Source organism: Mustela erminea, chromosome 13, assembly GCF_009829155.1.
Source record: "Mustela erminea isolate mMusErm1 chromosome 13, mMusErm1.Pri, whole genome shotgun sequence".
NCBI classification, from domain to species: Eukaryota; Metazoa; Chordata; class Mammalia; order Carnivora; family Mustelidae; genus Mustela; species Mustela erminea.
The window spans coordinates 50,200,747-50,217,571 of record NC_045626.1 but is presented as its reverse complement, the minus strand read 5'-3'; the positions used below and the strand labels follow the sequence as shown (position 1 = coordinate 50,217,571).

General features: G+C 40.0%; 1 long non-coding RNA gene across 1 annotated transcript in view; it reads right to left on the bottom strand.

Annotated features, from left to right (window-relative positions):
- Nucleotides 1-14,750, bottom strand: part of LOC116572342 — a 306,140-nt gene extending 291,390 nt beyond the window's left edge. The window contains exon 1 of the long non-coding RNA XR_004278242.1: nt 14,644-14,750. This is a non-coding gene — a long non-coding RNA (uncharacterized LOC116572342). The remainder of the gene's footprint in view (nt 1-14,643) is intronic.
- Between the last annotated feature and the right edge of the window lie 2,075 nt (nt 14,751-16,825).

The window sequence follows — 16,825 nt, the reverse complement described above, 5'->3', positions numbered from 1 at the left end:
GTAATGGTCACTCAAGAGCTCTGAAGGAGATGCACAATGAGATGAATGTGGTTATCACACCTGCTAACTCAACCTCCATTCTGTAGCCCATGGATCAAGTAGTAATTTTGACTTTCAAGTCTTACGATTTAAGAAATACATTTCATAAGACCATAGTTGCTATAAATGTTGATTCCTCTGATGAATCTGGGCAAAGTCAGCTGAAAACCTCTGAAAAGGATTCACCATTCTACATGCTATTAAGAACATCATGACCCATGGGAAGAGGTCAAAATTATCAACATCAACAGAAGTTTGGAAGAAGTTGATTCCAACCCTCATGGATGACTTGGAGGGGCTCCAGACTTCAGTGGAGGAAGTCACTGCAGATGTGGTAAAAACAGCAAGAGAACCAGAATTAGAAGTGGAGCCTGAAAATGTGACTGAATTGCTACAAGCTCATGATCAAACTTGAACAGATGAACAGCTATTTTTTGTGGATGAACAAAGAAAGTGGTTTCTTGAGATGGAATCTACTCCTGGTGAAGATGCTGTGAAGACTGTTAAAATGACAGTGAAGTGTTTAGAATATTCCAAAATTTAGTTGGGAAAGCAGTGGCAGGTTTGGAGTGGATTGACTCCAATTTGGAAAGAAGTTCTATTGGTAAAATGCTATCAAACAGCATCGCACACTACAGAGAAATTGTTCATGAAAGGAAGCGTCAATTGGTGCAGCAAACTTCATCGTTGTTTTATTTTAAGAACTTGCCACAGCCACGCAATCCCTCAGCAACCATCACCCTGAAGAGTCGGTCACTCTAAACATGGATGCAAGACCCTCCACAGCAAAAAATATTATGACTGAAAGCTCAACTGATGGTTGGCATATTTTAGCAATCAAGTATTTTTAAATTAAGATATATACATTGTTTTTTAGACATAAAGCTATTATAAACCTAATAGACTACAGTATAACATAAACATAACTTTTATATATACCAGTCTTCTAGGGTTTCTAGACTCAATTCCAACTTGGGGGCCAGGGTTGTGGGGCTCCCACTCACACAACATCAGGGAATTCTTGGACACCAGCAAGGTGTCCGAGAATTCAACCCAGTGCAAACTATCTAACCAGAGGTAGCATCAGATTATACAGGGTAAGGGTTCAGTCCTAACTGAACTGAGTCCAGCCTCCCACTTCAGGTGCCAATCACAAGCCCCAGGCTGTTTGTTGCCTGTGCTTCTAACTGGATACAGATTGGAGGTTCCACTAACCCCTTCCATGGGTTTCAGAAATCACATGCTAGACCAGTTGTGACGTGAACTGCTGACCCACTGGATATAAAGCAGAGGTTCTCTGGACCTGTTCCTCAGGTTCAATTAACTCACTAGAGCAGCTCACAGAACTCAAAGAAACATTTTACTTACTGCATCATCAGTTGATTATAAAAGGATGTAACTCAGAAACAACCAGATGGACGAGATGCACAGGGCAAAGCGCGTGGGCAGGGGCACAGAGCTTCCAGGCCTTCTCCAGACATGACACTCTCCACACACCTCCCCCACACACACACCCCCCGTGTTCACTACCCAGAAGCTCTCTAAACCCAGGCCTGACTGACTAACTCATTGACCCTTGGTTAAAGCAACCTGGCCTCTCTCCCTTACAGAAGTTTGGGAAATTTCAGTCCCACCCCTCCAAGCACAAGATGGGTTCTCCAGGAAACCAGCCCCATCTTTAGTTACCTAAAGGCAGTTTCCAAATTGCCTCATTAACGTAACAAAAAACACCTTTAGCACAGGAAATTTCCAAAGGTTTTAGAAGCCATAAGCCAAGGACTTTAGAGAAAGACCAAATACACATGAGAAATATATATTTGGTCATCTTGATGACCAGATCATAATATTGCAACTGAGAAACCAAAAGAATTAATTTGACTCACTTTATTGCAAAATTAACTTTACTGAGGTGGTCTGGAAGCAAATGTTCCTTATCTCTGAGGTGTGCCCTATTGACACATCCTTCTACCTGTAACAATAACTTGTCAGTCTGGGGTAGGGGGTGAACATTGGAAAAACATCAGAGAATATAGTCAAATTTAGCTGCAGGTCTCAAAGTTATTTAAATAAATTTAGGAAAAATTAATTCAAGACTCAGCTTACATCAAACACCTAGAAACTTAAGTAGTAGTTAGAGAACCCAGACTAGACACCAGACTGTTGAGATTCAAATCTTTGTCCCTTGCTGGCTGTGTCTTAATGGGTCAATTACTTAGCCTCTCCAAGCCTAAGGGTCCTTTTCTGTGAAATAAGGATAAAAGTAGTTAGTAGGAAAATGAAATTTGGTATTATAATGAATTATTATAAATGGATTACATAGCACTTAACACAGGCCTGGCACAAAGTAAGCTCTATTAGCTATCATTATATTTGCTATTGAAATTGGGTAGTTATTGTTGTTCATTACATGAAAAAAATATACAGTTGTGTAAATAACATCATCTAGAAGATAACACCCAGCACACCATGAAGACCAAACAGTTATTTTCCCTCGTTAAGCCACCCAGTGTATTAAAATTCCTGGTGACTCAAAACACCAAATCTGCCTGAACAATTAAGAGACGCCTAGAGCTCCCTTTCGAAACAGAGCCACCCAAAGAGGAGGTGTAGCTTTAAGGATCCATGGTTAACACCATGATATTTTGTTCTGCACAGTGATAGCCAGCATGGGTTCAAAAATAAACACAAATACTATACCCAATTGGTCATGTGTGAAGAAAATTTTGCCTTTCAATCTTTTTTCATAAAACATTAAAAGGAATTCCAAAGAGATTTTGATTAATTATTTCACAGCCTTAATATCTGACTTGGAGCTAGTTTTGCTTTCGGGTTTCCAGGTTGTTCTTTTTTTACAGTTACTTCTCTTACCTATTTGCGTTAACCCTTTCGGGACTTTCTCTGTGGCTCAGTGAAAACACACAGTGAAGGAAGGTGAGGAGCAGGCAATGGGGTGGCAGGGCTGGGAGGCGAGAAACCTAGCTACCTATACACTGATGAGAATAGCATTTTCTAGCTCTTATTTTTTCGGTCTCTTCCCTCTCAACACTATGTTCCACTTCACAGCAGCAAGGAAAAAACAATGTGGTACATCCCTGCCACTTGAGGATGGGTTGAATATGGAACTCTTTCATAAAGAAGAGATTTCTCCAAGCCCCAGATTGCTTAAGCAATCTCTAAATGAAATTAGGGTGACCTAGACAAGGACTTTTTTGGAAAGATTTTATTTTTAAGTAATCTCTGCACCTAATGTGGGGCTCGGACTCACAACCTGGAGATCCAAGTTACATAATCCACCAACTGATCCAACCAGGTGCTCCAAGGACATATTTAAAACTCCATCTTTGAGTTAGGCTGTCTTCATTCCAGCCTATAGACCCACTGGTCCTCAGATCCAGCTAATCACACTCTGCAGCCTGAAAGTTAGCTTTAACGTATGAGAAAGAATATTCTTAGTGTAGTAAAAACACAGGTGATTCTGTTTTTAATTCAGATACCAGATTACAGAAACAGTCATGTGATAAAGAAACTATGTGCCCAGTGCTACAGTGAGTGTTTTTATACATTATCTCATATAATCTTCATCCTTTGACAATGTTTATCCCCATTTTACCGATGATAAAACTGAGGCTAAGAATAGCTAAGTAATTTGTTTGAGCCCACACAGCTAGCAAACAGTGTGGCCAACAATGAAAAAGGAATCAGAGCTCCTCTGTTCCCCACAACACCCCTCCAATAACAAAAAGTACCCCAGTCTTTACATTTGCTTCCACAAACCATCCTACAAACCTCTGAGAACAGACACGGAGGTGAACTGAACAGAGAGAAAGGGAAAACCAGTGTGATTTCACAACCTCCTCTGATTCACAAACATCCCCAAAGACCAGAATCTATGGGGACATCAGTAGAATTGGACTCTCATCCCAGCTCTGGAAAAACGTGTCCAAGAGTAGTTTAGCACCAGGCAAAATAAGGACAACGGAGCATAGAGCCAGACTGCTCTTGGGAGTAGAGTAATACAGGAGGACAGCCAGAGCATTCATAGCAGGCAGAAAGTCTCACACAATTTTAAAGAAGTACCTCTTTTAGTGACATATCACAATTTATAAATATGTTCAACTCATCAGTGTCTCAATAAACATCACCTCTTCTTGAAACAACAGGCTGAAGAGATCATATCTACTGATATGTTTTAACTTTTCTGGTACCAAATAATAGTATCATTATGTTCCAGCCATGTTTGAACTAGAAACAATGCAATGAAATTTTAATGGGAAAAAAAAAAACCTTTAAATTGACATGAAATTTCCTAATTGAAAAATAAATCCTCTATAGTCTCAAAGAAACACACAGGGTGCAGACTATGGTTATTGTTTTAAGAAGCAGATAATCCATATTAATGTGTTGTATTAAGAATTCTTTGATCAGTTAAACATTTGCCGTAAATCGGAAATGTTTGCATAACTCAGCATCGTTCAAAATCAAAATGCATATACAATCCAATCTGAGATCATTTCAAAGGCTTGTTCCCATCAGATGTTCAGACAGATGAAGAAATTTCATACAAAGCCCCTATTCTTAATGAAAATCCATCTCTCCTTCATCCCTCACCTCTGGCTGTTCGTGACAAAAAGCTTTTCCCTAAAGAAAGTGGATTGAGTAGGAATGTGGAAAGAGAGACATAATGTGTATTCAACCCTCTGCCTGCTGCCAGCTCTTGGGATTTAACCGGCTTTGAAATATGTATAAGCTAGGGTGACTGTTGTATTATTCATCAAAGATTTATCAGACCTCTAAACTCAGTTATACACAGTGACCATGGGATGCTTTAAAATAATAATAATAATAATAATAACAAAATGTGTAATAAAATAGATCTTTTATTTTTTAAAAAAATGCTCTCTAGGAAAAGAAAAAACAGAACAGTTGTTAAAAGTTAATATCTAGGACTTTAAATAAAAATTATAGCAAGGCTACCCATCCTCCAACACTGTTTTTAAATTAAACAATTCAGCCTTGGGGGGGGTCCCTTCCTCACCTGGGGTCCTTTATAAAGCAGAATTCACCTGTAAAGAATCAATACCTTCCTTTAGGAGATAAACATTACAAAAACCTCTGAAAAAGTCATTGTGGCCCACAAAGTTAAATTATTCTTTAAAGAGGGAAAGCAACAGAAACCACTGTACCATTCCTTTCCAGTCCTAGCTTTTGGGTTTTGTTTGTTAAATGGAAGAGGATTGGCAGGCAACCAACGTGCCTTTCTAGTTTTACGAACCATACAGAAGGGATTGCACAGATGTAGTTGTACAGATCTGAGCCTCAGCAATTCTGTGACTTGGCCAAGGTCACTTTATTTCTTTATTCAACAAATATGTAGAGTCCCCAAAATGTGCTAAGCATTGTCTTACATATGTCAATGTGTATAGTTACAGTGTACCATGTATAGTGTACCTATATATAAGATGGTGTGTACTCTGGATAGTGATTTAAAAAACAGCTCTGACCACTGTCCTTCTGGGGCTCAGTGGCTCTGAGGACAACAAGGGTGTGTAAGCCCACTGATGGTTAACTCCCAGCCCTGGAGCCAGGCCCAGCCCACGAGGAGGTTTGCACCAATTAGAGGCAAAAGGAAAATGTACAGGGTGCAGAGTTCCATGAAGTTGAAGGTACTCCGCTTTAAACGGAGTACTATTTTCCTTATTGCATTCTGCTAAAATTTTCCTTTCTATGAAATGTTGGTGAGAAAAGATAGCAATGGCTTTTTTTTTTTTTAATGTCCTCATTTAGAAAACCAATTCTACTTTTTAAAATCTACCAGTTTGTGCAATCCAAGTCCAGGCGACTCTGCTTTGCACCACAATACCCTCTCTCAGGGAATCAACATATGCAGAGGTCAGGGAAGGAAGGTCACAAAAGCAAAGGCAGGAAGCCTCCAATTTGACATGGGCTGGGGTTGGCGGCTATTTCTTCCTACAGTTGGAACTACAGCTTGAAAAAGTATGTTAACACAGTTATAAAGTGTGTCCCTGGCTGTACAACAAATTCGTATCAAGAATGGAGAGCTGGACCACCAAGACTGTTCTTTTATGAAATAAATTAATTAGTGAATATTATGGAGAGCTTGAAAGTGGTAAAGGGTTATGTCCACACTGCATGCCATCAAGATTACAGAAACAAGACTAGAACTGAATGAGGTGTGTACCTGCTGAGGAAGCATTTCAGGAAGTCTCTAAGTGCACATTGTTAACCTCAACATACACAAGCAAGCCTCTTACAATGTCCTGGTTGTGTTTCCTCCTGAGTAAAGGATTGAGAGCTTTCCAAGTAGCCTTTCTCCCCTCTCAATCTACAAATAATAGTGGCCTTGTTCCTACTTTGGATTTTTCAACCTCGCTTATCCCAATTCTGGGCCCTTCTGCCAAGCAAAGAGGAAGGCTAAGAGAAGCAGAGGGCAGGTGCATGAGTACCTCAGCACCGACTAGTAAAGCACAGCTCCTTTTCATCCTCTGTTGCAAAAAACTGTCACTCAACTCCACTGTGCTCCTAGTGGGAAATGCTTACTCCCAAAAGTTCTGTCTTATAAAATTTCTAGAATCATAACAACAGTGACCGTTTATTGAGTGCTTTTCCATTCCCACAGCAATCCATATAAATAGGTAGCATCATCCTCAATTTCTAGGCCAAAAAATAAATAAATAAATAACTAAGACCTAACGAGACTAAGTAACTTGACCAAAATCACAGAGTGCAGGACTTACACCGATTCCCAAGCTCTGCTTTTAATCCATGACGTCGTTCAGCCCCCGGCAAAAGCCCTACAGCAGAGGGAAAGCAGGCAGGTTTCCCTTCCAAATGAAAACTGAATCTATTCCAGTGGCTGCTGTGATACAGCTGAGGTGCTGCTCGTTTCTGGGGCACTGGGAGTGTGGTCTGATGAAAGCATGCAGCTTTGTCCCTCTACAGGCATTGCCCTCCCCCGAACCAGGGGCTGCAGCCAGCACACAGTGACTGGCTGATGATGCAAAGGCCAGGTCCTTCTGCCTCAATCTGGGACAACTTCGAAAAGCGATCCCTCTTTAGAGTGCACCATGGGATCGGCTGTCACTGCATCCCAGTTCGTCCTCCCCCCTTGCCCAGTCCCGTTTTTATAAAAACCACTTGAACACAAATCTGAGTCTGCTTCCCAGGGAAACTAGAATACAAAATTTATAATTACGTATGATTTTTATGGCACACACTTACTTTTAGAACAAAAGCTATTCAAAAGTTTTCTCTATAACAAGGAATTTGTTTTATCAGACTATCTATAATTGAAGGTTCCAAATGCCCCCACCTGGTCTGTAATATTGATGTACTGTAAGAAACCTTCTGTCCCTCTTACAGATTACTGATATTTTATTATTGTTATTCAAGCCATGAAAACACTTGACAACAATATCCTTGCTTTGAATGTTGAGGCTGCTGAACCAAGGTTTGGACCATGGGGAGAAGAATTAAAGCCCAATGGGGAGAGAGGCAGGACTTGGGGAAATATGGGAATTTTTTTGGAGAAAGACCATCATCTTCACAATCAACCTTGTATCTGTTACATCAACAGATCAATTATCATTTAATCACGAAACTGACGATCTAGAACTATACTGTCCAATATAGTAGCCACTAACCAGACACATATGGCTATTTAATATTAATTAAATTCAGAAAGTTAAAAATTCAGTTTCTCAGTCATACTAGCCATATTTCAGATCCTCAGTAGCCATGTGTGGTTAGTGGCTAAATATTGGTCAGTACAAAATGTGAACATACCCATCACTGCTAAAATGTTCTATTGGTACTAGTCTAAAATGAAAAACATTTTGCCCATTAAAAATTGTTGCTTTTAAACTAATCACTACTAAATTGTCTCCATATTCCTATGGAATAAGAAGAGTCCCTTTGATGATAATTCACATGAGATTCCTCTTTACTACTGAATTACTGAGACCAGATTCACCAGTCATCATACAACATTCTACCCAGGACTCGGGCTCTGTGCAAATGAACAGCCCACCTGTCTGAACAAGCAGGCCACAGTTATATAGCTACTGGAGATAGCACTAAGAGAGAAGTGGAGTCGACTTTCTGGTATGCATGAGTACAAGACAAGAGGCCATGAATTCTGCAGGGAGAATAATGCAGAGAACTACTGCTTTCACATTACAGAAAATGGTTGTCCAGAGGCGGCAGCCTACGGAATACAGTGCAGGAAAGAGTTAACACAGTGAGCCCTACCGCCAACCCTTGAAAGATCTGCTTGCAAGATTGGCCTTTGGCTGGTGTCCAAGAACTTGGTTCTCAGGAAGGTTCCCATCACCCCCAGAACTAAGGTGGCTTATTATGCCTAAATTGTTTCCACAAACAAAATGGTTTATGCTGAACCCCTGCTTTCCCTCTGGAGTCTAGAATTTTGGTATGTGACAAGCAGAGGCTGCCTACATGACCCAGTAAAAACCCTGGGTGCTGAATCTCTAATGAGCTTCCAGGGTTGGCGTTTTTCACATGCATTGTCCTAATTCATTACCGGGAAAATTAAAATGCATCCTGTGTATCTCCACTTCAGAGAACCCTTGGAGACTGCACCTGGCTTCCCTAGGACTGGCTGCACCATGAACCTTTTCTCTTTGCTGATTTGGCTTTGAATCCTTTCACTGAGATAAATCATCGCCATAAGTACTACTACACTGAGTCCTGCACATCTTCCTGGTAAATCATTGAGCCTATGGGTCTCCATGACCCCAACACAGATATTGTCTCTCACAGACAAGTCTCCTAATAAACTCCACCTGAGTGATATAAAGGACTACTGATTCTTCCCTAGAAGCCAAGGCAAGGACTCAGATGTGCCCTGCCCCTTGTTCATGGTTTTACCAGATCATTTTTCTCCAGATGAGTGGGACAAATACTAACATGGTGACCCCAATCACTTATTTTCATATGAACAGGCATTATATCAAGTCTCTTTGGCATCCCCTGAGGTTCATTACTTGGGTGACAAACATTTTTTTTGTCTATTGTTACCTTTCCTTCACTCTTAAAGAGGACCAAGCTCAAAAAAATCATCTGAAGTTTTCAACAAAAAAAGCAAATGAAAAACCATCATATTGATCAACAGGGAATGATTAATAATGTGGGCTCACTTATTTAAGGTACAGACTACAGCCAAGTTGAGACAACCTCCAGGACAATAGTGACTTATCCAGGCATCGGTAGGGGATCCTACACTTCTCCTGTTGGAGGAATGAAAAATAGTCTTCTCTTATACCTGGGAATTCTGCCTGACAATGTGGAATGGCAATTCTTTAAATATTCTTTTCTTTTTAAAGATTATATTTATTTGCTTGACAGAGAGAGACATAGTGAGAGAGGGGACACAAGCACAGGGAATTGGAGAGGGAGAAGGGCTTAACAGGGAGCCTGATGCAGGGCTCGAACCCAGGACCCTGGGATCATGACCTGAGCCAAAGACAGATGCTTAATGACTTAGCCACCCAGACACCCCTTAATATTCTTTAAAAAGGATCCCAAAGCTAGATGTAAGGATAAAAGGAACTCCAGGCTTATTTTCAAGAACCAACCATTTTGTTCCTCTAAAAAGAGATGGTTTGACATCAACATATTGACAAATATGTTACTGATTCAGCCACATGGCTGTTACACGCTAGATGGAAGCTCCTTTCAGATTAACTTCACAAATAAAAAGTCATTATAATATGACTGTCAGTAACATAGACAACTTCCAACTCCTGATAGCCTATAAAATGAAAAGCTCTTTCTCAATGAACCAATAGATACGGTCACCACTTACCCGGTGTTAATTAAGTTATTTATGTATGTTATCTCATTTAATTAAATAATCTAGCAAGGATAGCATTATTACTCCCAATCAATAGGCATGAAACGGAGGCAGAGAACTAAGGAAATTTGCCCAGCGATAAGCAAGAAAGTAGGGAAGTCAGGGCCAAAACAGGTTGGCTGACTCCAGAGCCAACACTGCCAGTCACTAGACTAGAAATTGTGCCAGTCAACTGGAGAAGACAAATTGAGAGAGGCCACAACACATGTTTCAGCTCTTTCTTTAAAGAATTTGGGGCTGCAGGGTGCCTGGGTGGCTCAGTGGGTTAAAGCCTCTGCCTTCGGCTCAGGTCATGATCTCAGGGTCCTGGGATCAAGCCTCCGCACCGGGCTCTCTGCTCAGCAGGGAGCATGCTTCCCCCCAACCTCTGCCTGCCTCTCTGCCTACTTATAATCTCTGTCAAATAAATAAATAAAATCTTTAAAAAAATAATAATAAAGAAAGAATTTGGGGCTCCTTCCAAGAGTACACTAGATTTTCTTGTTATATAATCTACTTCTAGGATTAAAGCTGTCCATTGGACAGAGGATGGTAATGCTCTGTGTTACGGAGGCTCCACCTGGTAGTAAACTACTTCTTTTCAGTACAAAACGACCCTAAAATGATTCCTCCAACTTTTCAAACTATGAAATAAACAACATCAGTGCTCACATACAAAGTCAAGTGCTATTAAATAAAAGTATGTAAGAATGTAAAGAGAAAGAGAAATGATCCTGGAAAGTAAAGACTTGTAACCTTCTCATGAACTGGGTCCAGTGTTAACGATTTTGCTTAAACCACTGGCACTTGGGGGGCGCCTGGGTGGCTCAGTGGGATAGGCCTCTGCCTTTGGCTCAGGTCGTGGTCTCGGGGTCCTGGGATGGAGCCCCACGTTGGGCTCTCTGCTCAGCGGGGAGTCGGCTTCCCCCTCTCTCTCTGTCTGCCTCTCTGCCTGCTTGTGATCTCTCTGTTAAATAAAACTTAAAAAAAAAAAAAAAAAAAAAAAAAAACATTGGCACTTGGGAAGCAGAGCAAGGCAGTATGTGATTTTCTACTCACTGTCTAAAGTAACAAGATGTTTCTAGTTTTATCAAGCCTACTGTTTATTTGATAATTCCTAAAATGCGTCCTAAAAGTCCAAATTCTCCAATACTTTTCTAATAATTTTTTCTAAACTGACTCAGAGTTGTACAAATTTTTCCCTCTGTATTCATAAAGTACTCCACTTATTTTACCAATTTATCCAGTCAACAACTCTATCCCTTATCCCTGAATTACAGGTGGAGAACTAAAACCCAGGACTACCACTAGAATTATCCAGAGCCACAGAGTGAGTTCCAGATGGGTTGCAATATCGCCAGTGCTCTTTCCTCTAAACAGTTATATAATTCTTTGGTATGTATGTGTGAGTGTGTGTATATATATTTTACTTGCTATTTCTTTGGGGGTCATTTCCACAGTCTGGATAGCTATCTGAATAGCCTCTTGTTCCCAAAGCAATCTACCAAAGTTCAACATGTACCCAGCACAGTCTGAGCTAATTACCTGAGTAGAGGATATAGGTGTCATTTGCTAAGGCAACAATTCATATATGATAAAATGGTTTTTGGATTAAAAATAGAGAAGCTTCGGGGTGAGACGATGGGGAAAAATATGTAAATATTAGAACTGATTTCAAACCTAGAATGTATGTTTACATATGTCCATGGATGTATTTTAAAAACATCCCCATATATGTACAACATCATCAGTAAAATCCTTGTTGAAGCAGGCCCATGCTTGCTTGTAGTTTAAGCTCAATAAATACTTGTTAATGGAGTGGTTTGTGCAGTAAGAGACTTGAAAGTAACACCAAGTTACCAAACAGACACTCAAATCCCAGGAACTGAAAAGACTACTACAACTAACCCTGTCATCATCTATGCATAAAGGAAAACGTCATCCATTCCTTAAGTATACTGGATGTGCCTGGAACTGGGATAAATGGTTTGTTTAAATCATTCCACTTATTCCCAGTAGGAACTCTTCAAGGTAAATATTGCCACTGCCATTTTGTAAATGTGGAGAACGATTCAGGGGGATTAAGTAACTTGTCCAAGGGTACACAGTACCAAGTATCCCTTGGATAAAACACACAGAAGAAGAAAGGCTGAAACCAACAAAAAACTCAGTAGAAGGAGCTTTAAGGGCTTCCCTACCATTTCATTATAGTAAAATTTCATTTCATTATTCTGGTAAAAGAAATATTTCTAGCCTAATAGACCTGAAGATAAATAGAACTGACACCCTATTTATGTTATTATATAATCAAGCAAGTCAAATCATATATTTAGAGCCCAGCTGGGGCTATTTCTTTCCTTTGCCACTATCTTTCTTTAAGGTACTTTTATTTAAGTGGAATTCCTTTTAAAAAGTATAATTTTGGAGCATAAAGAGATATAAGAATTACAGAGAAGCTACTATTTGATGAGAAAAGTGAAGTTGTAGAAGCTGTAATAATCATAATATTACTATTTAGTCCATTACCTTAAGCACTTTATACAGAATATTTAATCTTCATAAGAATCTTATGGGCATACTAAAATCACCCCTATTTTACGGGCAAAGAAACTGAGGCACAAAGAATTGAGTTGCTTGTGAAGGTCACACTGAACAAACGGAAGAATCAACATTCAAACTCAAGAGAATAGGCTCTGAACTACTAAGAATTAGGAGAAATTAAGGTCCTCCTGGCTTTTCTTCCCATCCCTACCCTCCACCCCGTCTTCAGCACCTCCACAAGAGCTCTTAACCCTTTTCTCTGTTAAGGGATGACAATGATTAAAGAAGGGAAACTGGTTTTGAGTAGGATTTTGTGTAATATGAGATGCAGCTAAATTTTTTCTGCTGGGAAAAACTGTCCTACCTCCACCCTACTGCAGCTTCCAACCAAATATTCCTCTCCCTTTTCCAGCCCATTCAAATGGATTTGTCCTATCTCTGAGTTATAGCAGAAAGTACACTGATGACAACCGATGACACAAAGCATGTCACTCACAACCAATGCATATACATTTTAACATAGAACTTCAAATACTACTTGAACCTAATGGGACAACCCTTAATTATAGAATTGCAGGCACTGTAGCAGGTTTGGGAGCTGCATCAAGAACAGTGGGTCTCCAGGGCGCCTGGGGGCTCAGTTGGTTAAGTGACTGCCTTCAGCTCAGGTCATGATCCCAGAGTCCTGGGATCAAGTCCCACAACAGGCTCACAGCTCCATGGGGAGTCTGCTTCTCCCTCTGACCTCCCCTCTCATGCTCTCTCAATCTGTCTCTCTCTCAAATAAATAAATAAACGAATAGTGGGTCTCCAGAGGAATTCATCCAATTAGGAGCATTCTGAATGATACTGACATGTGTGTACTATGTACTGTATAGTATTATAAATTTGCAAACATACGATATTATAAAGGAACACCAATGAACTTATAAGGTTAAATAAAAGTAAATTAGCCTTAAAATGTACACTGAGGACTCAGAATTAGATGGACAGATCCAAATCATGACTATAAAAAGTACTAGAGAGGTGTCTGTGTGGTTCAATAGGTTAAGCCTCTGCCTTCAGCTCAGGTCATGATCTCAGGGTCCTGGGATCAAGCCCAGGGGCTCTCTGCTCAGCAAGGAACCTGCTTCCCCTCTCTCTCTCTGCCTGCTTATCTGAATACTTGTGATTGCTGTCTGTCAAATAAATAAATAAATAAATCTTTTTTTTTTTTTTTAAGTATTAGAAATTATAGAATCTGCACTAGAAACTTCTGAAATTAGAATAATGTCTCATCATTACAGGAAAGTTTAGGTGTAGATGGTTCTTACTGTTTATTCTTGGCCCTGATCCTCTAAAATGTCCACTTGTTTCATGCCATGAGAACAGCCAGACAAACGAAGATCAATCTAGACATTCTCATCAGATCAGACCCAAAGATGATGGTACACTCACCAAGTCTAGGATTCAGACATATCCACGCATGCTAAGGTTGGATTTCCTGCACCTCTTTTTTTTTGGGGGGGGGGGGGGTGTGGATTTGATTGTGTAGGCTACTGCTACAGATACTTTATTGGGAGACTTGGGATCTAACTGAACCTCTGCTATTAACTAGTTTTTTAAATTTGAGTAAATCATTTAACAACTCTAGTCCTCACTTCTGATGAATGACCAGGATAATAAAAGAATCCCTCTGATCCTGACTGGCTTGAAAATTCAGTGATTCAGAACAAACCATCTACATTAAAAACAATACAGTGTTGTGACTAAACACAAATGTAGATTAAACACAAATACAATGTTGTGTGAAGGAAATAAGACAGATGGGCACATTTTGTATAATTCTACTTATTTTTTAAAGAACAGACAAAATATTTGTTCAAAGACAGAAACAACGACCTTTGGAAGAAGACTGTGAGGGAAAGTCCTCTGGGGTGCTGATAATTTCTCCAACTTGATACTGGCTAAATGAGTGTAAATACTTGGTGACAATTCACTGGTACCCTTATAATTTGTAGACTTTTCTGCACGTATGCTATGCTTGGTTAAAAAGTTGTGTTTTTTTTTTTTAATGTATGGTGTTTCCAACCCATGGTGCCGTTCTCAAATTCATGAAGTAAAGGAAAACTCTCCCTTTTACTCTGTGCTGCATCAGGCTGGGAAAACAGAGGAGGAAGTGAACACCTGTTGAGCACTTACTATTTGCTACTCACTTTACTGTAGAAGTCCAAGATCAGGGTGCTAGCATGATTGGGTTCTTGTGAGCCTTCTCCCCACCAGGTCACAGACTGGTCACACCAGGTCGTAACTTCTTCTTGTGGCCTCACTAGGCAGAAGAGGACAGGAAAGCTCCCTAGGGTCTCTTTTATAAGGCCACTAATCTACTCAAGAGGGCTCCACCCTTCTGAATGACCCAACTCTCTCCCAAAGGCCCCATCTCCTATTAGCAACATACTGGTTAGAATTTCAACAGGTGAACTCAGCAGAGGATACGAACGTGCAGTCAACTACATGTACCTCGTCACTATTCTTATAACAAGGCTCTGAGGTATCTATTACCATCTACGTTTACAAATGAGGACTGAGAATCAGCAAGTGTGAGACGCTTGCCTAAACTCATGCAGCAGTAAGCAATTGAGCCCAGGTCTGTATGCCTAGGTCGGTAATGCTCTTTTCATTACGTCTTGCTGAAAATCATAGCAATTTGGGGTTTATAAAAAAATCTTTAGTCATAAGGCCTCACACTCAAGAAGAGTTTGGGAAAGGTAGAAAATACTTTCCCAAAATTTGGGCACGTCGGTGGCTCCATTGGTTATGCGGCTGCCTTTGGCTCAGGTCATGATCCCAGGGTCCTGGGATTGAGGCCTGCATCAGGCTCCCTGGAGAGCCAGCTTCTCCCTCTCCCTCTGCCTGCTGCTCTGCCTACTTGTGCTCTCTATCTCTCTGCTAAATAAATAAGTAAAATCTTAAAAAATATATATTTCCCCCTGGGGATAAAAATACATTATATGTTTATTAAAAAATTTTTAAATTAAATTAAATTAAATATATATATTTTCCCCCAAATTAAAAATGCAGTCCAAGGTTAAATATTTGCAAGTTCCTGGAAGTTACTCATTTAGAAGGAGGTAAATAGAGCCACTTAGCCCATCTTGGCTCATCATACGATGTATGCTTGAAAATAAAATCTTTTCTTATGAACCACTCCCTCTTGAAGATTTAAAAAAAGCTCTCAGTGTCTGAAAGATCCTCTTCAACTACATTAACCACTGCCTTAAACACACATGCAAGACTCATAAACACTGACCTTATTCATTCCAGGAAATCCATTTAAACGGCAAAGAAAAAAAACAGTTAACAAGATGAAAAAGCATAGGAGAAAGAATGGGAGAAAATATTTGCAAACCATCTTTCTGATAAGGGGTTAATTTCCAAAATACATAAGGAGTTCATACAATCTAATAGGGGGGAAAAAACTAATTTAAAATGGGCAGAAGAACTGAATAGACACTTTTCTATAAAAAACATACAGATGGCCAACAGCCACGTGAAAAGATGCTTGACATCACTAATCATCAGAGAAATGCAAATCAAAACCACAATGAGATATCACCTCACACCTGTTAGGATGACGATTATCAAAAAGACAAAAGGTAACAATTGTTGGTGAGGATGTGGAAAAAAAGGAACCCTGGTGCACTGTTGGTGGAAATGTAAAGTGGTTTGGCCACTACAAAAAAAAACCAATATGGGGAATCCTCAAAAATTAAAAATAGTACTACTGTATGATCCAGCAACCTCACTTCTCTATACATACCCAAAGCAAATGAAAACAGGGTATTGAAAAGATATCTGCATTCCCATGTGCATTGCAGAATTATTCACAATAGCCAAGACATGAAAACAACCTAAGTGTCCACTGGCAGATGAATAAAGAAGAAGTAGGGGGCGCCTGGGTGGCTCAGTGGGTTAAAGCCTCTGCCTTCGGCTCAGGTCATGATCTCAGGGTCCTGGGATGGAGCCCCACATCAGGCTCTCTGCCCAGCGGGGAGCCTGCTTCCTCCTCTCTCTCTGCCTGCCTCTCTGCCTACTTGTGATATTTATCTCTCTCTCTCTCTCTCTCTCTCTGTTAAATAAATAAATAAAACCTTTAAAAAAAAAAGAAGAAGATGTAGTATATACATACAATGGAGTATTACTCAGCCATAAAAAAGAAATCCTGTCATTTGCTTCAAGGGGGATGGACCTTGAGGGTACTATGCTAAGCCATTAAATAAGCCACACAGAGAAAGACAAATACTGCCTAATGTCATTTACACGTGGAATCTAAAAAAGCCAAACTCACAGAAACAGAATAGAATAGTGGTTGCCTAGGGCTGGAGATGAGGGAAAATG